We start from the raw sequence: 25,366 nt of genomic DNA, 5'->3' as shown, positions 1-25,366 counted from the left end.
TCCTCCAAGTTTTACGTCCAAGGATCGAAGTAAGTTGAAGTTTGCTGGATTTTTGCATGGTTCATCTTTAGACGGAGCGCAGACATTCATTGTGGAAGTTTTTATAATATATACATCCATTCGGAAAATGAAAAATTGATTCGGTAAAAATTGTTGGGTATAAACACAATACGGTATCCTCATTTGGCAAATATCTTCTTATAATGTTAGCACAGGATTAAATTGAAAATTGATGTTTAATTTAGTTTAAATAAAAAATATTCCGTGCACGTGTAATGCCAAGCTTATACGCGCTTCCACTTCAAAGGATTAATTTAATTCATGAAAATGAACGGGCATCCGATAGAATGTAGATTCCAATAGTTTCTGGTAGGTCGCACAAAAGTGGATCACGTGCTATGCATTTCGACGACACGTTTAATCCAAAAGCCCTCAAAATCTCGAGGACAGAACACGTTCACTCGCTCCATGCTCGAGCGAGCTGGCAGAGTACTGTTAGGCCCGTATTGAAATTCAGAATCGCGAAAATTCGGCTCGCGCGCGGCTTTACATGAATGTTGCAGTAGCTGTGATCTTGCATTATGCATGCTCTATAATTCGTGACTTCTGATTACGTCGTGTCATCAGTGCTCTATCGGTGACTCCATTGTCTTCCTCTATGCTTCATCCACCGCGTGCACAGGATTTATACCCTTCCACACGTCACTCCGTCCCCGCAATCTCAGCGGAGTGTCTTTTGTAATTACGAACTCGAAAAGCAGGGATAGAGGAGAAGAATCGTGACTGGAGAACTTTATCTTCTTTTCTCGAGTTCCCTTGGTTGTTCGTGTTTTAGTTTATTATCGAATTTCGTACGATTCTGTTTCATTTACCTTCCGTTTCAATCTTTTTATTATTATTTCTTAAATACGTTCGAAATTACTTTGTGGGTCACTTTAACACGATAGAAAATTGACATAAACGTCACAGATATTCTCCCTAGTTTCGTCGTTTACACACGAAGGGTAGTATCGATTTTCACCCCTTCTTGATCCAACAGAATCACCCTTTCACCCTACGAGCCATTAAACTCGACACACGTAAGTTCGTAGCAAAAAAAAAAGAAAAATGAAGAAAAAACGTAGGCCAAGAGAAAAGGGAAGAAGAAAACAGCGTGTCACTTTCCTAGTTTCAATAACGCGATCCCACTTTCACCCTCGTGGGATCCTACGATGGGGAGGATAAAAGGGAAAACCGGCTTGTCGTGGTACATGGGGCACCACGACGATCCAGTATGTGTCATAGGGGATGAAAATAACCTTGGACTAGCGATATCATGAATAACTATTGCAAGATCTGCCGTTCCACTCTTCCTAATATTTTCTCAACTTTGATATATAAAATTAAATAAAATTGTAATAAAATTATGCTCTATGATACGAAATGAAATTTAATTTAATTATAATATAATTAAGCTCTAATGTCATTATAATTTTTCAATTTTGTATCGAAAGTCTTATTATTTTTACAAATTCTGTAATTAAGTTTAATTGATTGATTTATCTTATAAAGAAAAAGGAAAGAAATAAATTTAATTAAAAATAAATAAAAGGTATCTAAGACTTTTAAAACCACGTTTCAAATGAAAACCTCCGTATCCACGCATTGAAGTCTCCAATCTTATAGAACATCCTTTAACTATATCATCCCATGAATCTCTCATAAACTTTCTTCGCATCAAACAAATTTATAAAATCTTCTTTCTTTTTATCTAGCTAATATTTAAATTCTTAAGTACGTATTCAAAATCTATCATTTTTCTATCGATATCGAATCTAAAGCGTCTCGAGTCTGTGAGTCACGAGCGGAAAGGGAAATGCCGGAAGGTACGGTCGCAAAGTATAATGGTGGTCCGGGAACAGAACATCGTGGATTAGCGGTACCATGAGTAAAGTTAGCGGAATCCTCGTCTACGCTTCGCGAGCCAGTGGAGCGAGTCCGCTCGCGATTGGACTCCGCTCGGCGAACCACTCTGCCACGGAATGAATGGCGGCGCAGCTCGGTTATGGTGTGCCTATGGACTTTCACCTCTTTCCAGCAACTGGTCGCGACTCTTACCTTCCATTTCGCTTTTGCCTGTCTACCTGTAAGGATCCGATCGAAGACGAGAGAACTTCACGAAGTCTAGAATAATGAAGAAATTAATTTTTTTTTTCGGAGGAGATTTTGGAAAATGACAAATTTTTCTGTAGTATTTTGTAAACGGAGAGAACAGTTCTTGGCAATTTTAAATCATGATTGATAGGAAAAGAAGAAGAAATTTAATTATGTATCTATAGAACTTCAATTTAATAAAATATTTATCAGAAGACTTCTATTCGATTTAATTGAATTATTAATGATTCGCGAATAATTAAAGAAGTGATCTGAAACGAAGACTAAAAATGAAGTATCTCCTTCCAAGGGATTCTTCATGAAATTGAAATGAAAGTACGAATCGGTTTCTAAGTATTTGTGGTTATTCTTGAACAGAACGTTTCGCGTAGTGATTATAACCCGTCGAATTGGTAAAAATCATACTCCACGAGCTCGTCTCACTTTCTAAAGTCCAATTTGGATGCACCTCCAGGGAAATCTTCGTGATCTAAAAGCGAGTCATAAATCACCCGCTTGTCTTACACCTGTCACTGAAGCTTCGTTCTATCGATCAGGATTTTTCTGTGACTACAAGACGTTCGTTTACCGCGTTCCTTCAACGTAATCGTTTTTCAGAATCCCTAAAAGTCACGTTTTCGAGCGTGAGAAAAGATATTCTTCGATGGAACTCTTTTGTGACGGGAGATTTGCAATTATCTTGCTAAGAAGGAGACTTAGGCAACCTCTTCAATTTTTATAGTGGATCGACTTTCGATGACATCAAAATATCGCGAAATTGCACTTGTGATGAATCAATTTAAAGCCCAAATTGTAATAAAAGTAACTGCATAAATGATTCATTGATATTCTTAATACAAATGAAATTATTGAAAATTGAATATTTACTAGTGAACAATACTTACAAATTGTAATTTGCTCGTTTATATCAAAATAATTATATTGTTTACACTAATTTAAATAATATTTAGCTACGAATACACCGATGGATATTTGCACAACGTATGAATACTTTAATCAGAACTATTGACACCACTTGACTGGGCATCATTTCCATTGCTAATTAACGTTGAAATCACGTCCAACGTCATGCACTGCCGATTTTAATTTATTATTGACGGCTATTAGTACACACTTTGACGGATTATTTCGGACATTAACCCTGAAAAACGTGTTCGCAGTCGTTTCAAATTAAACGATTTTTATATTTACATTGAATATCAAATAATTATCCATACACTATCTACTCAAAAAGAATTTTTGCAAATTCGAATCACAAATGCTACCTAACTTTCAGTTCGTAAAAAATAACATTAAAAATCAAAAGTAGATAAAAATGTTGAAATGATTACAAAGCTCGCTGGACGATCACGGATGAATCTCGTTTCGCTTTTCGTGTCTCGGAAGAGTTCTCCGCTCGAGATGGTTGCAACCAGGTTGCACAACCGTTCCTCATACCCGTTCGACCGTAGCTAGATCCAATCCTATCCAATCTTATCCTAGGCCTAGACTACCACTAGATCGTCTGTCTGTCGGCTAGGTTGGGCTAGATCGCGTATTACGCCGTTGCAGCAAACTTTCTCCCCGAGGACGATGCACCTGGCCCCACCAGACACCACGGTGGATCTACCAGGCGATATAAAGCGTCGACTTGACCGACGAGACTCTCTCGATGCCATGGAATCGATAGCGTTACAATTTAGACGCTGATTGCGCTTTTTCTTGCACCCGCGTTATGACCGTTTATTTTTTTAAATCGACTAAATCTTTGAAGAATCGACGAATGGTATTTAGGTTGTGCAGTTCGGTAGACTTTACTCGCAACTTCTATTCTTGTCGCTTGCTTTTAATATAACGATTAATGAAGTCAACCAGTCGCGTTAAGTAGCTTTGACGCGGAAGCGGCCAGGTCTGAATAGTTCTATCGTTGGCACCGAAATAGCTTTCTATGAAGTCTGAAACGATTCCGGCACGAAGTCTTACCATGCCCTGGAACGTGGCAGCAGCGGCATAAACTTCGCCGCGTTTAACGAAGTGCAAAGAGTTTCAAGTTGAACTGTACAATTTTTACTCCACAACTCTCCTCGGTTTTTCTGTTCAACTTTCAACCTCTTAATCTTGACATCTAGCTCAAAGCATCCTTATTTTTCATATTTACAGGATGCTCTTAATCGATCAGCAGCAGAAACTTGATTTTATATTCGATCTTATTTGAACGAAAATTAATAATATGATTGATTTGATCATTTATAATTAACTACTCATATCCTTGTCTCAAGAAGAAGATTTTTGAAATAATTAATATTTCAATATCAGATTATTCCATTTTACCTTCGCTATTAAATTGTTAATTCTATCTGTTCCATTGTTTCTAATTTAATCACCTATACAATGAATATCCATTAAATAGTAATGCTACTGCTACAGAAAATGACAAACGCGATTCTCCGTTTCATTGACGTCAATTTTAGCCACGTGGACATAGTTTAGGAGTAGCTGAAAAATATTTCGTCGCGTTAAAACTCCAGCTTTACCGACGCAATTTCGTCCCCGGGGGAAACTGATTGGCAGAGTCTTTTTTTCCCCGGTCATCGTCTCGGTAGCTAAATTAGTTTCACGGCAGCGTAGGAGAAGAGAAATAAAAAAAAAAGAAAGAAAAATATACGAAGAGAAGAACACGTTTCGAGGTAGACGGATAAAAACGCACAACCGCAGGAAAACGCGACCAAGTCTACCACCTGCGATTCGTTTCTTTAAACGCAACGATCCGATGCGCGGAGAGAAAAGTGCATTGGCTCGTTCATGGAATTGCATAATTACATTCCTTTAATTACTTCGATGGTTAATTGTTGATAAATCTTATCGAGCTGAGTCAGACTCTTATTAAATTAAGATGGTGAAATTATGTTAATGGTACTGTGTATTAATTGTACAGTAACCTGGTATCTTTATGAATACAAATTTATCGAACAGATTAATGATTTTTATTAACGAACAAAATAATGTGGGATAAATTTTTGTATTGGAAAAACGATCGCAAGAAACGGTGACCGTAAAGAATGGTCCTTTCTCACTTTCAATGGGTATAATTCCATTGGAGAAAAAACTTGTTCGTTGCGCTGTCTATCTTTCGTACGTCAAACGATACGGACATTTATCTGTATCTACGACGGATAACTTCTCGTTGGAGAAAGTGTATCAGAGTCAGTGACCGCGCCATTACATAAGGTCCTCCAGTTACTCTCTCATTCATCGTATCTTTATTATTAATGAAATATAAATCGGCACACGCCTACGTCAGCACGCGTAAGTAAATGTTACGATCGCTACGATGCGTTTTTAAGAAGAAGAAAAATATCCGAATAGCATTTATGCAGTTTTCTTCATCAGATCTTACGCTTTAAATTGATGTATCGCAAGTGCCATTTCGCGATACCTTTATGTCATGAAATCGTACCAGAGTTTATACGTTTCAAAATTCATCGTTCAACCTAATTGCCGTGTTATATATTCGCAAGAATGCGACACCGTCTGTCAAAATGTAACATTAACGAAGAGATGTAATACCGCGTCAACGCGACACAGTTCTTGCAGTTGCAAGAGGCTAGCAATTCGAACAATCTGCCTTCCTCGTCGGGGTTGTCCCGCGTTCGCCACGGAACGTTACATATCACTCGGTCCGGATAAAAATACACCGTGGGAGCGATGACTCGGGCATAAAAATACATGGAAATGCAACGGCGGGAGGAGGCGTACATTCGCGCGTATCTCGAGACGGGCCTCGGCTCGAAAACACGCGCGTACCAGCGACGAGGATTCGTGAACGCACGCGCCGCCTGAATGGGACGTAACAGAATTTACGAGCCGGAGAGACTGCAGGGAAATTGCATCGACCGATAGGGGGAAATTTCCATGGGGTCCGTTTGACACAACGCACGTCCAACGGACACCCCAAAGATAAGAATACTTATGCTTGGTTCATTTCTAAACAACTTCTATTTTTCTTAAAAATGAAGATCATATTTTCATAAATAATTGTAGATTGCAGAGAGCCACATGGGTTCTAATTACTTTGATTAATTATTTAAATAAATTATTTTTTAAGTTTTGACTTGGACTAATTACAAAGCAAATTTGTTTTAATATTTGTACTACTACCCCAAAATATATGATGTGTCTAAAATTCAGCTCATTTTATGGCTCATCTTTCCATTTGAAACGGTAGATAAAGCGTTGTTAATCACCAAGGCTGTTACCCGAAGCAAGCGACAGTTTCCTCGAAACAACGTTCCAATTATTCCAGTTGAATTCGAGGAAGGAAACACCCCAGTCGACTGGGTTCTCGGTTCAGTCAAGTCTCTTTGAGAGGCTGTAAAAGGCAGCTTCGAGTCGTCTTTAGACGCGAAGCCCCGCGACACCCGCCCGAAAAGATGGCCAACGTTCGGCTCCTTTTTTAAGCCTGTCGCTTTTTCTCGCCGGTTCGTTCGGCTTTTAATAACTCCCACGCGTAAAAGCGGGTCCCTCTGGCACGATCGTGTGCGTGCCTGGATGCTGTATTAACCACCGCACCAGTCAATGACCCTACCGCTTCAACGCCACACGCCCATTTGCTCTTTGCAACGCGACGAAAGTCAGCCTGTTACGCTTTGCCACGTTCGATCATTCTTTTATGGAAATTTTCACAGGCATCGAATTAAGTTAGCGGGGAAAAATTTCGATTTTCCGGCTACAGGATTGTCGTAGCCGGGGAACCGTCCTTGGTTTCCCAAGTTAATTACCGAATACGCTGACGAGGCGAGTGTACCAAATTAAATTTAAAAATTAATTAATGATGTAAAGTAGAACTTGAAAGCTTAAATTTGAAAATTAAATAATAATCTAGGGGTGTCAAATTGAAAATTTAAATTTGAAAAATATCCGATCGTATGCTCGATAATTATTCGTGTAATTAATAGTATTGAAGTTCGGATCTATTTTATCAAAGCGAATGGTTGGTAACTGGTTGTCAACAATCGTGCTCGTGAAATTGGGCAAACCTTAACCTTCGAACGGAGCTGCTGTGAATGCGGAGAATGTGGCGCAACAACCTAAACCTTGCCAATGGAGAGAATTTAATCTCGACCACGCTTTCCTTCCTGTCGGATAACAAACACGAGAGAAACAGAGATAGGGACCGAGTGGAGGAGCGAGAGAGAAACTTGACAATAGGTCTCGCTGTTGCGGTCAGCTGACTGTTTGATAAAAAAAAGAAGTAAGATAATCCCATCAAGACGATAACCGAATCAACTTCGCTCGTATGTTTCTACTCACGATGAATTTTATTTTCATTCGACTGGCCTCGATCGAATATTATTATTAACACTAACTACATATACGTTTCAGGGAAATTAATCGCTCTTGTAATTTTGTGCCGGAAGAGGAATTATCGATTGGTCTGATCAATCAATAGGTTCGATAAAAATAATATTCATTAATTAAAATATTTTTACTGTAATAGTAACCCAATATTACAAATAGAATAATAATAAAATATCAGAGTGAAATTAATCAATCAAGAATTAAATTTAAATTATTTTTTCTGAATGATCGACAACAATTTTCGTTAGACAAGAAATACAAAGTATGTACATCAAGGGTTCTTCTTTCTCGATAATCGTCTGTACTTGAACGTCATTACGTAAGAAACTTCTAGATAGACGTATCGAGGAAGTGTACGCCTTGAAAATTCGAAAAGTCTGATGAAAACAGCGCCTGTCCATCGATGCTTTACGAGCTTGAAAGCCCTTGCGTGGCTTCCGAAGTGCAATGACACTACGTTTCCAACCACCGCGACCTCTTTTTCTCTTTTATGCATCGGGAATTCTTTTTCCTCGATTATTTTCTCCTAGAATTAATCTTTTCCAAAAAAATATTCGATTTCAAATGAGTTTAAGATTAAGACGATAAGATTACAACGGGTATAAATATGAATAAGTGAAAGCGAGAGAAGCGGAAGTGGAAGGTGCGTTTTGATTGGCATGCGAATAACACTGCAAACGAAGCTGCAATGTTAGTTTGAGGGCTCAAAGTTCAACAAGATGTATGTAAATTGCAAGGAAACGAAAGGTGCGTTCCTTTTAGCTCGTGACACTCTTAAGAAATTCAAATGCTGCGCTCAGCTTTCCGAATGCTAAGTGTACCGTACTGAATGCGACAATGACACTTTGTGAAACAAAGTAGCTAAGAGAACGTGTTTATAAATATGTAGACAATGTTAACACTTTCTTTCCTATGACTCAGATGATTTAAATATTTGTAATTACCTATTATTTTAATACTTTCAAAATTAACTATCCCCTATTGCGATGTTAAAAAACAAAATAAAGAAAATTAAGATATTATTTATACTCTGTATTTAATAATTCTAAAATTACCAAATTCAATCTACTCCGAAAACCCTTGAATCTCTTTAAATCCTCTGTCGAAAATGTGTCCCCGAAATTCAGTCTATTCAAACAAATCACCCCATCGTTAAATGACTTAGTGTCAACCCTTCTGAATGGCCCTCTTGGTCACGAAAGAATGGTGGACGGTGATTGTTGACCTCGGGCAACTTTCACCGCCGCAGGGCCACCGTGTTGCCCCCATGCCCATACACGCAGGTAATTTATGCATATTGCGTGCGATCATGGTCTCGGTAGAACCGAGACCCGGCTGCATGGTCAGGTACACGACAACGACGAGGAGGAGGTTGCTGCTTGCGCAACCACCCACGGTTCATGCACCTTGCCCTCTCGAGGCAACGGCCTCCTCCTTGCGTTTCTCTTCCGCGTTTTCCCGCTGAACGAACGGAGAATGCTGCGGTAGAAGTGATCGTTGGTTGAATGAATGATTTTAGAGGGAGTTGCTAGTACAAGTTTATATCTTCCTTTTTTTAAAATCCCTATTTAATTTTCGATAAATTTATATTATTACTTTTGCAACATTTAGATGTATCAATGTTATATCACTAAAATATTCTAAATATTCGTTCGATTGAAACTAAAATTTCTAGTGGGAAAATTAATTCCCTCCTATAATTATAACAATTATTTACATGGAAAGCTCGAACTTAACCTATCGAATCGAGAGCCTGGTCTTCGTGGATCTCTCTAATCCGATAGTTTGCAGTTCGACGAAGTCCTGAGCACTGCCAGGATAATTGGCAAGCCTGTAGAAGATGAGATAGGCTGTTCAAGTGACTATGGAGCACAACTTTGATCGCGAGAACTACTTCCTTAATCCATGACCATGCTCAACGTGTTCGTGTCTCGAGAGACAGAAAAAAGGGAGAAGAATTGATGAATTAGAGAACGGATATCTACTTTATACTAGGAATTAAGAGTGTCAATTCTTTCTGTGGAAAGAATTTCTTTCAATTTTCCGTCATTTCGTTTCTGTTCTTCACGGAGAGAATATCGCAAAGTCGAGGATCGATCTTCCTCGACGGAATGCTTCGTGATCCAGCAGCCACGACGAGGATCATGACACTCGTGACGCGGAAGTTAAAGCACAAGAGAGGAGAAGAAAAACGGTGAATGTTTCTAGCGACTAGACCGTTCGTCCTCCTCTATTCCTTTCAATCTTAGTAAATGGAGTACAATGTAATATCTTCGAATTTGGATAATTAAAGAAAAGTAAATAGAAATTACTGATTTCAATAATTCAAACCTTTCCAAACCCCGAGACTAACGAGCTAAAAATTGAAGATTACTAAAATAATAATATTCCTAGCAATTGTGCAAAGAAAAAGATTTTTATCAAAGAAAAAGTTCAAAATCGAGGGGTTGATTTGTTCAAACGACTTCAAACCTCAAAACTAAAGCTGTCAAATGATCACTAAAATTTGTCTCCGCATTGTAACATACAATATTTAATTAAAACCTACAGATTTAATGAGCTCAAACCTCTTTAAACATCATAAAACTAAACATCCACCGCTTTCAATCAACTTTACATTCCCATAAAGTAATTGAAAATAAAAATCAAAGCATAGGTTGTTTCTCTCTTCTCTATTACTTCTATTTTCATCTTCGTGCTATTCTCTTCACCTAACGGTTCTGCGTACGAATCGTGAATAGGCTGCACGCGTAGGGTGAAACGAACACGCGCGCAAACACAGACGCATACGGGCGCGCACACACACACACACACACACGCATTGTGGAAGGTGCCGCGTCACCGGCAAGCCAGGACGTCGTAACAGTAGGTCACCAGTGAAAGTGGCTAGGCAGCGAGATGATTGCAATTGCACCGCAACCGGGGGAGTTTAGCGGCTCGCTTCCTGGTGTCGACTGGCTACCGGCATGCCGCGATTACTCTCGGATAATCACCGTTTCTTTGTACGGGAAATTGGTTTCTAAACGCTCCTTCCGATGCCGTCCACCTCTAAGCAACGGGTCATTGAACGTTCCGCGGAGTAATCGACACTTTCCAGGAACGTTCATCGATCCTTTTATCTTTGGTCGCTGTCCAAAAGGCGACGGTTCAACAATACTCGTTTCGAAATTATCGTAATTAAAACGGATACGTATTAACCCCTTGATTTGGAACATCGGATCACAGAAAGTGGCACAAGTTGTTACGCGAAATATGACAAGATTTAATTGCATTTATAATTAAATTATAATCTCCAGAGAAAAAAATTGTATTTCATTGTTTCTTTTCTATTAATTGAATTGAAATTTCTCCCAAAACAAGAATTTATATTTTACCTCGAAGGTTAGCAAAGTTCACCGTGTCACCGGGTTAATGGCGATGATAAATGAGAACACAACCGATAGCTGTATACGAGCTACGTCACACTCTGTGTAACCACCTAAATATTCCCCGTTTCTATTTCCATTTGCCCACCCTCCTCTCCCAACGTTTCCGCTTTCTTCGTAATCCATCGTGTGTTGCGATATCAAACCCCCTACGCTCTCTGTTTTCCTTTTCAACCCTCCACCCTCTATCTGCTTCGAATTGAATTCAACAGTGCAAACAGTCCCGTAGCGAGTTCGAATTTCATTCTCACGATGCACCGGTTATCGTTATGTAATAATCACGATTGTCTTTCCTTGATTTCTGTAGGATTTTCTGAGTATTATAGGAGTGTTGAAATACGAATTAAATTACAATTTCGTGTGATACATCTGCTATTAAGAAAAGTGGTTTAAAATTAATTTTAACACTCGTTAGTTAAATTTTGAAAAATATTGAAACTTTAGAATGAAAGGTGTTAATTTATATTTAATAAAGAAATTAAACGTTCTGTACTTTTGGAATAGCAAAAAAGTAGTTTAGGCATCGCTTTTAACATCCGTTAGACTGTTACAATTCTCCGGGCGTACTCTGTGTCCGTGTTCAAATACCATTGCTCCAAATGAGCGTAAAACCAGGACAAAGAGGAACAATTCTCGAACTGCTTGAAAGCTCTTCAGTGCAATAACAATTTCATGGTTTGAAGAGTCCGCGTGCCATGCAGAGTAACTAAAAACAGCTTTCAAGCGATTTTGATAATCCCCAAAAACAATCTCTCTTTACACATTTGTTCCAATTAAATTCATAGCTGCTGCGATTTAACGCGATTGCTCAGCAAACTTTCTTAACTAGTTCATTAGTAGAGTTCTGCGTATTCTTCTTTCCAGATTGTCAATAATTAATAGAAAAATTTCTATTGGGTGTCTAATTCCTATGAACACTTGGATTGAGATATAACGAAGAGGGTGATTAATTCTGCTACTATTTTGAAAACATCAAAAAAGGGTATTTTTTATTCGCAATGGCCATATTTAATTATTCGCAATGGCCTTGTAATTATAATAATTCCCTTAATTACCGATGATCATCGAAATGACCAAAGGACGATCAGATTCGAAATTAGATAAATTTTCAGCAATAAATAATTTAAAAAACATTTGCCCTTGCAATGATGAAACGAACACCGTACGAACATACCTCAGTAGTATATCCCATGCCAGCGACGTTGGTCGTAATGTCTGATCAATGTTGCACGAGCAAGTCTGCTACGTGTTCCTCTTTTCCTTTTACCCGGAGGACCAAGAGGTTTTGGGGTGTCCTTTCGCAACAGCGCTCTCGCGAGAAGTTATAATATCCACTGGCCATAAAATGGCAGCAAAAATGGTTCTCAGAGAACACGAAGAATTGTAATCGGATATCAAGGTATCCATGATTCTGTTAACCGAACAAGAATCCCGAAGATTTTCGTTAATCCGCGTGCAACACGTGCATCGAACAGATTTCCGGCCAGCCAGAATAATTTCTTAGGCTTCGTGAATCATCGCGGCCGATTGGCAATGCGTCAAAAAGTTTGCATAATCAGCACCGAGAATAAACGAACAAGTACTGGCAGACAAGTAGCTGGATGCGGAAACGCGAAATTAATGATGTGCACTGATAGACGTGACTATTTTCAGTTTTAAATAAATATTATTGTTTAAGAGTATCTATTTTGAGTAATTCGAGGAATTTTCTTCTACGATTTACTTCTAAATTAAGGATTAACCCTTTAACCTTCATCGTTAGATTTGTTCAAACTTATTAAACGGAATATGACACCCGGCACCCTGTTTCGAATATGAAAATGATTAAATATATATCATACAGAAGGGGTTGAAAAAGTACGAAGTAATATATCTCGGAAAGATGAAAGTGTGCGACAAAGTGGTTCGAATCAGTCGTGAATCTTAGCTGGTCAATTAACATGAAAGTTAACACGAAACGTAATACGCGATGAAAGGGTGAGGAGGAGGGAGTGGCATAGGAGCACTCGAAGCGTCCCTTTTCTGGTCTTTCTGAATGTTTGTTCATTTTTTCCGCTCAGTGCTTGCCCTCTGTCTCCCTACCCCGACCTGCAAACCTCTCTTTCCCTCCCTCGATGCCCTCCCGCTCGTTCCTTGGGCCGGAGTAAGGACGGGCATTGACCTCCACGCGGTGTATGGAGCGCTGCACCGAAATACATCGTTGTTGCTCGCACATGCGTCTCCCCTCTCTGCTTCACTCTCTCTCTTTCTCTATTTCACCCTTTCTCCCTCGCTCCCTACATATCCCTCTTTATCCAACACATCCACGCACACACAGCATCGTTCGTTCTTTCGACCACCCTGTGTTCCTGGTCTCCCTTCCGCTCTCCCCGTGGATGCATGGAAAAACCACGAAGGGCGTGAACATGCCGAAAAGGGACTCCTATTAATAATAATAGTGGCGGGTTCGGTTGTTTCGAAAGCGGATCTCCGTTTCGTGGCTACACTCGATTACGTATTTTTCTTTTTATCTAATGGATAAACCGTGTATTCTAATATTTCTTCGCGGATATAAGACGCCGAACGAAAAACAGCCCTTTCGTCTGGCGAGGGTCGACGAAGGGTTTCTCGCGGTATAACGGTCAGGGTGAGTGGCGAAGTTTCGCGCGAAAATCTGCGGAACGCTTGTGACACAGTATGACGTTTCACCGGGCGATGGTCGGTTATGAAACACGCGGTGGCTGGCAAGCGAGGGGACACGACGTTTCGGACCTACGCCAACCAGACGTTGATTCTACCTCGACGACTACGCAAACGGTAAGAGAAAAATAAGAGGGAAGGCTCATTAACCCGGATGGAAACGAAAAATTTTCTGTCGGGCAACGTTTGTGAAAGGTCGTTAAGATCGGCAGCTGTCGGGACGGTCGGGCACGACGACAATCGTTGCATTATGGGCGCCGCGACTGCCGAAAGGCCGGGTTCAACGCCCTTTCGATGCACTCCGAAACTCCTTTCCTTCCGCTCCTTCACCCTCTCCTTCTACGATCGATAAAGCCTGACCGTGAAAACGCGACGAATGTGCACGACGACGTCCAGTCGATTTTCAGGACCCCCTCTTTCTACACCGCCCTTCCTCGTTCCCTCTCGCACGAGGTTTCACAACCATCTCCCTCGTTCCTTCTCTCGTCCTCCCATAGCCTCTCCCTTCTGTCTATCATTGTTTCGCTCGCACGTGCGCCGTATTCCTCTTCGCGGTACTCGGCCATCTCCGACCTTCCTCGTCGCTTTTCGCCTGGGTGCATGAGGTGTAACGTCGTGGGTGCAGCGTGCTTCCGCGAGTGTCAAACGAAATTTCACCCTCTCCGAAGGTGTCTTTTTTTTCCCCTACGATCGTCATTGTCATCGAGGGATGGACGATGATTCTTGAGATGGATCAAGGGAGGAGAAAATGGTGCGAGCAGGGAGTGCGTTGACGGGGACACGGTCGCCGACCAGGTGGACTGGGACAGGTCAAGGACCTGGACTCTAACGATACGAGAGCAAATCTTACGCTCTAATGAGTCGTCGACGGGGACGAGCGTTGTGTAATTGACGTTTGCTCGAAAGGGTTGTTTTTCCGTGAATCCGTAATAGGGTTAGACGTCTCGGGAGGTGATGCGTCGAACCGTTACCATTCTATACCATGTACCAAGGTGTATCTTTGTTTCGATGCTAATAAAAATGAATAAATCCCATGATATTCCTTTACCCCCGTACCGTACAACGTATCTAATTTCGGTTTCCTCTACCTCCACGTGGTGTTCATTAACGGCGAACTCGTTTAGCTGTTAGTTTCCTTTTTGCTTTTCGAGCTTCCGCGATGGGTCATGGCGGCACGATGCGAATAATGTTTATAATTGCTCGATTGTGCAGCCACTCGACCCCGATAATTCTTGCCAGCGCAAAAAAAATAAGAGGGGAGTTTGCACGAGGGAGGACGATACGCGGTTGCTTTCTATCGGGTCGTCGCAAATGCTCGCGAATAATTACTGTCCGACGTGCATCCGCGATCCAACCGGTGTATAGTAGACGCAGAAATATAGCGTACTTATAAATGACACGTGTTTCATTCATGCTTCACTGAATTAACGTATTTAGGGGATCGTTTATGCTTTTATCTTTAAACGACAATAGGTCTGCTTCGACAATCCCTTTTTCTTAGAGAAGAACAACATGATCGGCACTGTACCAACGCAAGCTAATCGATCAATGTAACCTAGACCCAAGGGCCTCCTTCAAAATAACCTCCAACATCTAAAGTAAAACCGACCCACACGTGTCTTCTCCTAAAAATATACAGCAACCACTCGATAATTTCCCGTAGGAACGCCCTTCGATCCCGCTTCTTCGCTTATACAGTGAATGAACCTATGATTGTAACAGATAAACGGACGGACCTCGAAGAATACCCCCGATGAATGATCAAATATCCAGCGTACTGTCGCCCATGGAAACTTGCATCTTCCGAAGTTGTTTTAAGAATTCGGTATGGACCATCGGATACCGGAAAAAAGTCATGGCAGCCGGAAAACATGTGCTCGAGGATCGCGACACGGTTGCACGTGTTGCGTGTGGTTATCGTTCGTTTAGGATTCGTTGGAAATATCCCATGGGTGCCCGTTGGTTCTATGCTCTCTCTATACCGTCTATGGTCTAGGCTAGATTCTTGCGCGGAGCAAAACGAGAGAAGCACACCGCTGGTTTGATGCTCGAGGAGAGGAGAGGAGAGAGAGAGAGAGAGATTCACAGCTCCATCTGGTGGAGGTGCATGGTGATACTGGTTCAACGTGTGTGCGTGTACGTGTACACTGTTACACCGGTGTTTGTACGTCGTGTGTACACGTTCCTCGACGATGGTGTGTGTACGTTCCACAGCGTAGACGGGTCGTTGACCCCACGGCGCACTCTGCGCTACACGTATTCCAAACTACACAAAACACAACGTGTCTCGGTAACGCTTTACAGGCCGTTTCGAATTTAATCTGACGCTGGTGCGGTGTGCATGCGCAATCGCGACGGCGAAACACGCTTGTCTAGCGGTGCTCTAAAGGGAAAGACCAGAGAAACAGACAGAGAGGAGGAAAAAAAAAATCGAGGAGATTTAAGACACGAGGCCTTCAGAGAGAGAGACGATCGATCGGTTACAAAAGCGACCGGTAAGATATCAGCGGGATTGACTACTGTCTTCGGTTCAACAGACGATACTCTTTTTGTCGTCTTGACCACGGCAAGCAATCCGTCAATTTCTTTAGAGATTTTCTGATAAGGAAATAGTAAGGGGTTGATGACCTTTAGTCATGTTCTGATAGTGTTTCGAGTGACGATTATGGGGTGAGATACTGAAAATTATGTGTTTTGCAGCTCTGATCATTAACATTCCTTGTCGAGCACGTGTTATCGTGAGTTCGATTGAAAGATGATCAATTTTTAGTAATTAGAGTTTAAGTACGTCTTACCCCACGTGGCCATTTCTACTGCGGTAGTGAAGGTGTTAATTCATTAGCAGTCGCAGTAGAAATAACCACGTATAGTGCGGCATAATACAATATGGATTATTAGCGCGTTAATTGCGATGATTCATTACCAGTGATTAATAATTAACAGAGAAAAGAAGAAAAATTTTTCCATATCAAATGGTGGATGTCGGAACATAGAGTCTGAATTGGTTTGATTACAAAAAAGTACCACAAAATGACACTTATCGTGCATCAATTTAAAGCTTAAGATTTTTTGATAATTATTATTTTTAGTGAATTTAACGCGATAGTCAAAGTGTTAAATCTAGAATTGTTGAGATACTATTTTTGGATAAAATTTTAAATCTCATCCGATGAGTTATCGGAAATAGTTTACAGTTGTTTAAAGTAGGCGTGTGCGTGTACTCGTAACTTTAACAAACGTTCATCGAACTCATAAATATCTAGCAACCAGACCGTTCCTATAACGATATTTACAATGTAAAATACGATCAAACGACACACCTCCGTATCTATATTAGTTTCTAATATCACGAGTTGGTAATCAATAAAGAGGCGTTTGAGCCTTTGCCAAAGTTACCGATTCCAGTAGCTAATTAATTTTCTATAATAACTTATATTATATTTTCATAGAAATATTTTGTTTCAACGAGTTTTAAATTGATTTATCTATACAATGAATATGAATAAATAACTGATGAAACAACAATAGAAATTGGGCAAATAAGAGGTGTATTGTTTTCGTTTAATCAGGATCGAACGTTTCCCACATTCATTGCTGTCCTAATCTATTTCCAATATCTCTAACCAACTTCTGCCTACTAATTATCCAAATTAGCTAGAAATCAGCATATCGTTTATTCGACACGTTCGCGCGTTCATTGCGTTAATTCAAATGATAAAACAAAATGAAAAATTAAATAGAAAGTTATGACGATTTCGGTGATCCGACGTCCGAAAATTAACGATCGCTCTAATCATCAGAAAAATTTTGTTTAATCAAGTTTAGAAATCTTTGAACGATCGAGTGAAATTTTTGTTTGACCTATAATACATAAATATCGCTTCTATGTTTGGTACAATTCTCTCCCTGATCGATCTACTGAAAAGTAAGATAAGTATCGTATAATTACGACCTTCTCTCGTTAGAGTTATCAGCGCGATTGAATGACTAATAATAGAACGATTTTTGCGATGCATCCTACTGTTCGTGAACGCGATAGCAAGAGCTATCGGGGAATACGTGTCAAAGGCCGTCCCTGACCGGTGGAACAGTGGCGTGCGGACAACCGTTGGCGTGTGCACACAGCAGAAATTGATGGTTAAGAAAGTCAAGCTAAATCATATCCTGTCATAATTGCTCGTAGTTTAACCTAATTCCAACTAGACGACTTACGACGACCACCTACCGAGTTGTCGATTTCTCAACCTACCATAAGATCCCTCTCTTAACCCTCGAACGGAGGATGTTTAAATATTTTTTTCTAAAATAAAATGAAACTTGAATCACGCAGTTTCCGATAACATGTAACAATAAAGGGTTAAAATGATGCACTTCGAAGTGAAGAAAATTGGATAATAAAAATAAGGAATCAGAGGAACGAGCTGGCTGGTCTGGAATGTAGGTTACGCTCCCGAGGGGTCGATTTCGAAACAACCCTGCAAATAGGGGCCATTCATCCGAGTAGTTGTGGAAAAAGCAAAGCTCCTCTGCTACCCTCGTCGTCGATCAAACTTCTACGGATTCCGCCCCTCCCTTACCTCGGGCTCGCTTCGAACGTGGAGACAATCGAACCGCGGAACAAAGGCGCTGATTAAAAAAAGAAAAAAAAAAAGAAAAAGAAGGGTTTAGTCCTTGGATGCAGTTGATCGCGGGGTAGGTTGTTAGGTTGCCAAGCGACAAACCGTACGTTGACCTACCCCATCATTCTGGCCGAGTGTAACGTGTACATCAGAGTGTGGTAAACGTTGTCATGGATACTACGTATCCCCATAACTGGAAATCATCTTCCTCGATATGCAGTCGAGGGATTTTAAATCCTCGTCAAAGGATTGAGAAAGAAACGGAGAGTTACTGATATAATCATCCCTTACTTCAGTTACGATACTTCAAAAACAATCCAGTTAGAATTTTTCCAACTTACGTAAACGATTGTTAACTAATTTCTGCCCGATATACGTATATGTAATTGCACATACATACAAAGGGCTCTAGTGACATTCGCTGGCAGAGTTAACATATCCATTGGCCAATAACCTCGTCTAGAAGTCGTTCGTGGACCGACTTTTCAAAGACTTTTCGATCCCCCAACCTGAAACCACCCTGGTTCGCTACGGTGGCAAGCCAGACACGTGGATATAGCCGCCGGTCGTATATCGTATAATGCAGCAGACTACCGGTCTGCCGGTCGTAAAACGAGTGCCGGTACCGTCGATTATGCCAGCAACTCTGGCTGGAGGTTGTGCAAAACGCGAGAGGGGTGCTGGTCGTTTCGACGTTGTTGCTTCTCGATTTGCGATGCGAGATCACCGTTCTTTCGACGGTGAGGGTTAATTTTGTTTGATCGTCTTTCGAGCGTTATGATTCCTTTTTATGGGGACCAGGCATGTGGAATCATGTTTTTTTCATGATCTCAGTGACGAGGGTAAACGATGGTATTCCTCGAGCATTATGAAGTATGATGATAATTTACAATTTAAATGTCGATTCGTTTTCGTCACCGATTTTTTATTTTTTTACAGAAAAAGAATTTAAAGGGAAATTATTCTCCAAATTTAAATGTTGAGTTTAAACGATAAACGGATGCTCCGAATACCTTTCGTCTCTGGTTTTAATAACGCAGCACAATCAAATTGAATGGAACAATATCATCAGCCCTATATTTTCACGGTGTACCGACTTGTTGCGTATCGCATATGCTGATCCCTGTCTGTAGAGAACGTTTACAATCAACCAGGGATAGACTTTAATCACTGATACTGTTTTCTTTGTTCGTTTCAGTGACTCGTTCGTTCGGCTTCATATTCAATCTGCTCTTAATTATTTTTATCCGTCAGAATAAAAATTCATTTGCAATTTCCATCTTCGTTCGATAATAATTCTTTCATTTCCATCGTATAATAAATATAGAAAAAAGAAATTGTAATTCAAAGATTCTTAACCCCCGTGTTAATAACCTGTTATCTAAATATTAATTTGCAACAGGGGGTTGATGAATTTATCATGCTTTTCTTCGATAAGCATAAATCTCGTTGAATCGTTCGAATAGGGAAGCAGCCCGAATCGATAACACCCCGACCAAAATCCGTACGAAGGAAAAAGCCCATGAAAGAAGAAGTACCTCATCGATACTCGGCACGACGCGTAGCAGCAGGAGATCCGAAGTCGTTCGAAAGGCGGTTCGAGTTTGCCAGGGTTCGTTGAACCTCCCGCGTCTTAAGGGAGTACCGAAGTTCAGGAAGCTCGGTGAGAGAGCATAGTGCCGATTCATTAGCGACAGCCACCACGTTCATACGTGTCTCGGAGCGGAGCGGAACGGATCGTAGAGCAGCGAGCGCGACGGCGGTTTCTATCCGTGGGCGGGGTGTTGTACACGCTGTGCCGTTTTGAGGGTCACGTTCACAGCGCAGCATCCCCCGTGACGGCGTCGTCGATTCGGTGGTTGCGCGAGGTCCGGGCCGCAAGGGGTGTGAGGGACTCGCTTGGCGAACTTGTTGGCGCTAGGTTAGGCCAGGGGCGTAGAGGAGCGAGGGGAGAGAGGAGAACGAACTGCAAAAGCAAGGGTTCGTCGACGCGGGGCGCGAGGACGAGAAGGGGATCCAGATGCACAGCTGAGCCGTCGGTCGATGCAACTGCACGCGAACCCCTCCAACATCCCTTGCACGCTATCTCTCTCTTTCCCTCTCTCGTTCACTAGCCTCTCTTGCTTCGAGTCGAAACCCCTTCCAGCTGCTCCAACCCCTATTGCTACCCCTCCCTTCTCTCTGCCACCCTCGGTCAATGACCTCCGCGAGGTAACGCACCAACGACTCCCATTCTCTGTTACTCTCTTTCTCCACGTCTCTCTCTTCCTCCACCTAGCAGCATCCTCCCTCCGCCCTCTTCGCTGTTCCTCTCGGAGCTCCGCAGTTTGTTTACATCGGTGCAGGACTTTTAATCGCGATCGATTCGCGCCTCGTCACTGCAATTCGCGTACGATAAATCGACCACGACGATCAATCCGCTCGGCCTGGATCGGCCAATTATCGATGTCACCTCGATTTCCGTCTTCCGGCCGACGGGCGTAGAGAATCGAGACGCGCCGCGACGGGACCAGACGGGCGGACGAGCTTGCATCTTCCGGCTGCCAGGGTCAATGCGTCCCTTCTCGAAGTTCTAGTTCGCGGAGACGCTTTACTTCTTCCTCTCGGATACCGCATGCTGCATCCTTCCACTAGGAGGTACGATGTTATTGCGATTTTAGGGATTAAGTGCTTCTCTGCTGTGGTTGCTCGTCGAGAGGATGGCAGACGAAGGGGGTGATAGGGTGAATCTGCATTATTATCTTCTTACTGATTTAAGTTTCTTCGCTGGTTTTAGACAGCAATGGCTTGTACCATTTATTTGTTGAATCGATATTAACTATTCTTTGGCGCAGGGTAAATTATTGAATTTATAATTGTAATAGAATATTGCGAAAAAGTTTTTAAGTTACTTTCTTGAATCGTCACTTTTTGAAGAATGCAAGGACTCTATATTTTCTTGCTACATTTAGAAGAATAGAAATATAAAAGATTCTTTTCTGTCATCGTTAATTTAAGTCGTTCGAAATTTGTCCAGAAGTTCGAATTCGATCACAGCTACGCTCAACGTCCAAAAACGAAATTCCTTTCTTCCTTCCCGACAAACGACCCATCACGGTCCAACGGAACAAAGGAAATACTCTGTCCATCGTGCAGGCGTTTAACGCGACAACGCAAAGAAAGAAAAGGAGAAAGAGAGAGATAACGCGGGAGACATTAAAACGAGAGGATAAAAGTGAAACGTCCGCGGGGTTACGGTCTCGAGCCGAAGGAAAAACTCGAGACTGTGGAACGCCGTCAATTTCTTAAAAGTGTTCATTTGTTTCCGGAACGAGCGAGCAGAGGCGGTGATAAAACGGCGAGGGATCATTTGTTTCTCGCGATTCTGTAAAAAGAGCGTATCGTAAATATGGCGGTTCGTCAAAACAGCCCGGTGACGGACTATTCTCGTTCGCGTGCTTCTTTGTGTCTCCTTTTTTCCTCGTTCGTTCTTCAAGATCGAAATAGTAGCTGAGGGCGTCGACTACGTTGGAAAAGCTCGATTGATGCGAACAGAGGTATTCCCGGGGGACATGTCAATTTCGATGTCTTCTCTTGGCTTGAACCCTCCTTCGCCTCCGGCTTCCTCTCTATCTTTTCGATGCTCGCTTGCTAGACCACGATCGAAACACGCCATCCCGCTTGTGCTTCGACCCCGCCAATGAATTATTTCTTCGTCCGGAAATGCACGTATCGTGATAAAAGAAGAATTGGTCTGTTAAGAAACGGAGAAGTAATTATAATTTAGAAGGACCTCTTGATTTTCATCATTTTGGTAAAAACTCGGACGGCGGACCATGGAGAGAAGCCCGATCTTAATTCAATGTCGTGTTTCACGTTATTTTCATTTTCTAAATTTTACGTTCGTTTACGTCTTTGTCTTCGAGTTAACTGTATTTTACGACGGTTTGTAACGTACGGATAGGTCTTTAACCCTCGATATCTTTGGCAATGGTCGCGACTAGGTGACGATGCCAGCTTGCCTTTGTCAACCGATAAGGCACAGAGCAGTTGGATCGCTTGCCAACCAGCTAGTGATAACGAAACAGAGTGGCTACGCTCACAGGATTCTAACATTGCGTGTAATTCAATACGAACCAGAAGGAAGATACGTGGTCAGGACACGAACTCGCAGAAAGCATAAAATACCCAATGGAAAATTCTCTCACGAGAAAAATGTTTCTCGGTCATTTTTATAAATCTGTATTAGAACTCGAATTTGGGACATCTCCATCGGTTATATTTATAACTTGAGTCGTTTGCAAATTTCTTACGAGCTGTTCTAGAAATTCGAATCCCACCGCAACATCGTTTTTCTAAGTCATCATAGTTCTATTTAGAAAAGTAGAGCGCTATAATAAATTCCATCGAAAATCCAGTTTAAAACGTGTCAGGCAACCACTCGTGCTTTCTTTCAGTCATAATATACTATGCGAATCCTCGTAGCTTCTTCTCATCCTCAAATTGTGATAAGCATCGACGACCAACGGGGTTTCTAGTTCCAGAAATTCCGTCCTTATTTGCTTTCGATTCAACAACCACGCTACATAAAACACTCCGCTCGTTCCCTTTCTATACAGCCCCATTACCTCATCTAGCGTGAAACAAGATTTCACGCAGTCAAGAACCGATGGACGGTCGTTTTCCTCCTGTTCAGCAGAAATGTACCGCGAACGCGAAACCTTCCGACAAACTTTGACGTAATGCGTTTCGGAGTCGAGGAAATCGTCGCTCTTCTTACATACCCTCGTTTTCACCCAATCTCGTTGTCGGATTACGTTGCCACTGATCGTGAGAGCAATAATTCAAGTTATTCTATTTACTACTCGAGAAATTGATTTAAAAATATTTTGAACAATTGATAATTAATTTCTAAAAGTATCGACCAAGTGTTCGATCCCGTAGCGAGGTAATAATAACACCTAAAATCCGTCGAAAGGAAAAGAAAACCACCTTATAACCCGGCTTCCGTAACAACCCACCATATCTCGCGATCTGCTCGCAAAAACTTCAAATCCGTCTCGCTCTTCCTCCATCACGGAGTCTCGGTTATCCCGTACCCTGACCATCCGCAAGCCGTCCTCTTTTCTCTCCGCTAGAAAACATCTTCCCACTTCCAGTTGACGAACTTCGTGGTAAGAAGGAAGGAGATGAAAGTGGTTAAGTCGAACGTCAGGCAAGGACGGATCGAGTGAAACGAGAAAGCCCTCGAAGTGTGTTGGCAACGGTAGAGGGTTGGAAAATAGGGGTAGAAAGAGAGAGGGAGAGCAGGGGTACGAGTATATAGTGCATGATCCGCGGATGGTTGAGAAGGGGTTGAAAGAGTAGTAGAAGCAGGTACGGAAAGGAAGGGGTGAATTGTCGGGTTGGGGTGGGTGAGCGGTGTGCATTGAACCCAGACCGGTATCGAGCTGCCCACCCAGGCCCACCCCCTTTCCTTCGCGTATACCTGTCCTCCTTCTCCTATCCGTGCATATAGCCGAGGTTGTTGCTGCACCTCTGTTGCTGCTGGTGATGCTGTCGTCTGTTCGGCCTGCGTCCCGGGCCTGCCTCAACGCCAGTCGCATTGCGCAGCCGGGGAGTGTTTACTATTTTCACGCATGCGCATCCTCTGTCCACCCCCTGATTCATGCGAACGCGAGGTATACAGAACCGTTGGACAAGTGGGGGGACGGCTCGTATGGTGGTGGGTCTGTCGGTACCGGTGGCAGGGATACCGTAAACCGAACGATCAAGAGAAGGAGTGACACGGAAGGCAACGGGTTGTATCACGAACGTAGGGGAACCCGAGAACGGTGGTGGGACACGGAGGTGCAACCACACCGTATTCGGTGGGGAGAACACGGAGAGTGAGACTGGCCACGTGGTGGGGTGGAACCGTGCATTCGACGGCGAGGTGCATTCCAGGTGGGGATTCACCGGCGACGTTTCACGCCGCGTAACCTACACCCTGCCAGTGCACCGCTGCAACGGCATCGGCGGGAGAGAAAGTGCAGCGGATGCGACGACACTGGACCCCCGCGAGGGTCCAACGATTAATGATCGCTGTACCCCTCTCCCTCGATCGCTTACCCGCACGCTGTCTGCTTTTTTCATACTCTACATAGTACCGTAGTTTTGGTCGATCCAGGGGGATTTGTCGAAGGGATTTTTTTAGGGACGACGAGAAAGGTTAAAAAGTTGACAGGAACGATGATCGTCGTGACCGCATAGGATTTGGGAGAACCGATGCATTTGGTGAATGGGCTTTTTTCTGTACGTTCAGGCGATTAGAGATTGAAAGTCATAAATTTTACCCATCTTTTTAAATAATTTCTTAATGAAACATATCTTTTATCGAACAGTATTTTGCGGTCACTATGTATATTTTATAATTTAAGAAGAATCTTGCAATTGGGAAAAGCAGAAAGATTACTATTTGTCCTAATCCGATACAAAGGCATTCCTGTAGCCTGCACAAAGTTCGCACGAACGTCCCAACGCTTGCATGCTAATTACACAATTAAAACACAATTCGTTTTTTGCTCCAGTTCCAGCGGTTACGTCAGCGAATAAAAAGCAAACAGCATTTCATATGCCGGGTTAAAAGTCTCGAGGACTGTCGTCGAGGTTAGTCTACGCTCGTCCATGGATCTCCGCTTCGGGACGCGGTGGTCGCGAACGGATTGAGAGCGCCTCGTCGACAGCTCGGAAAACGGGTTTTCCTCGATTACGGTCTTTAAGGTTCCGCGTTCAAGGTGAGAGCAAGCTGGGCGTATCTTATCGTTCCCGTGCATCGGCATAATGCACGGTTCGCCTGTTCGACCAGGCGTGAAATTGTCGACGAAAGCATGGTGTCCGCGCGCTATCTAGGCTTGCTATACCCGGTTAAATAAAGGGATAAGGCGAGAGGGAACGGGAACGAGAGCGAAAGTGAACCGAGGGGAAGCTGGATGCGAGGGAAAACGAGGAAACCGTTCCGGGAAATTCGCTGAAACCTGTGTACGCTCTTGGAAAATTTTACATCTTCCTGAGAGAAAATTATTCAACAGAACGAAAAGAATAATATTTTTATACCATACGATTGTGTCCGCCTACTGGCAATGACTCGATGAATAATTCATAAGTTTGAAGAATTTTATCTTGCAAATTTAT

General features: G+C 42.2%; 2 protein-coding genes across 10 annotated transcripts in view; one reads left to right on the top strand and one right to left on the bottom strand.

Moving 5' to 3' along the window:
* The window catches only part of LOC114871704, a 125,374-nt gene that overhangs the window by 20,768 nt on the left and 79,240 nt on the right, over positions 1-25,366 (bottom strand). The gene's annotated exons all lie outside the window — the stretch shown is intronic.
* LOC114871703 (hormone receptor 4-like) overlaps positions 1-25,366 on the top strand; it is a 106,896-nt gene that overhangs the window by 7,616 nt on the left and 73,914 nt on the right. Inside the window, exon 1 of one of the 2 annotated variants that reach the window (XM_029177920.2) lies at positions 24,893-25,213. The exons of the other annotated variant lie outside the window; for it this stretch is intronic. The gene's annotated coding sequence lies outside the window, so the exon portion shown is untranslated. Of the gene's footprint in view, positions 1-24,892; positions 25,214-25,366 lie in introns of those variants that run through there. 2 annotated transcript variants of the gene reach the window in all.

Source organism: Osmia bicornis, chromosome 12, assembly GCF_907164935.1.
Source record: "Osmia bicornis bicornis chromosome 12, iOsmBic2.1, whole genome shotgun sequence".
NCBI classification, from domain to species: domain Eukaryota; kingdom Metazoa; phylum Arthropoda; class Insecta; order Hymenoptera; family Megachilidae; genus Osmia; species Osmia bicornis.
Note: the sequence above shows the minus strand (reverse complement) of the source record. Positions and strands in the feature narration are given on the sequence as shown.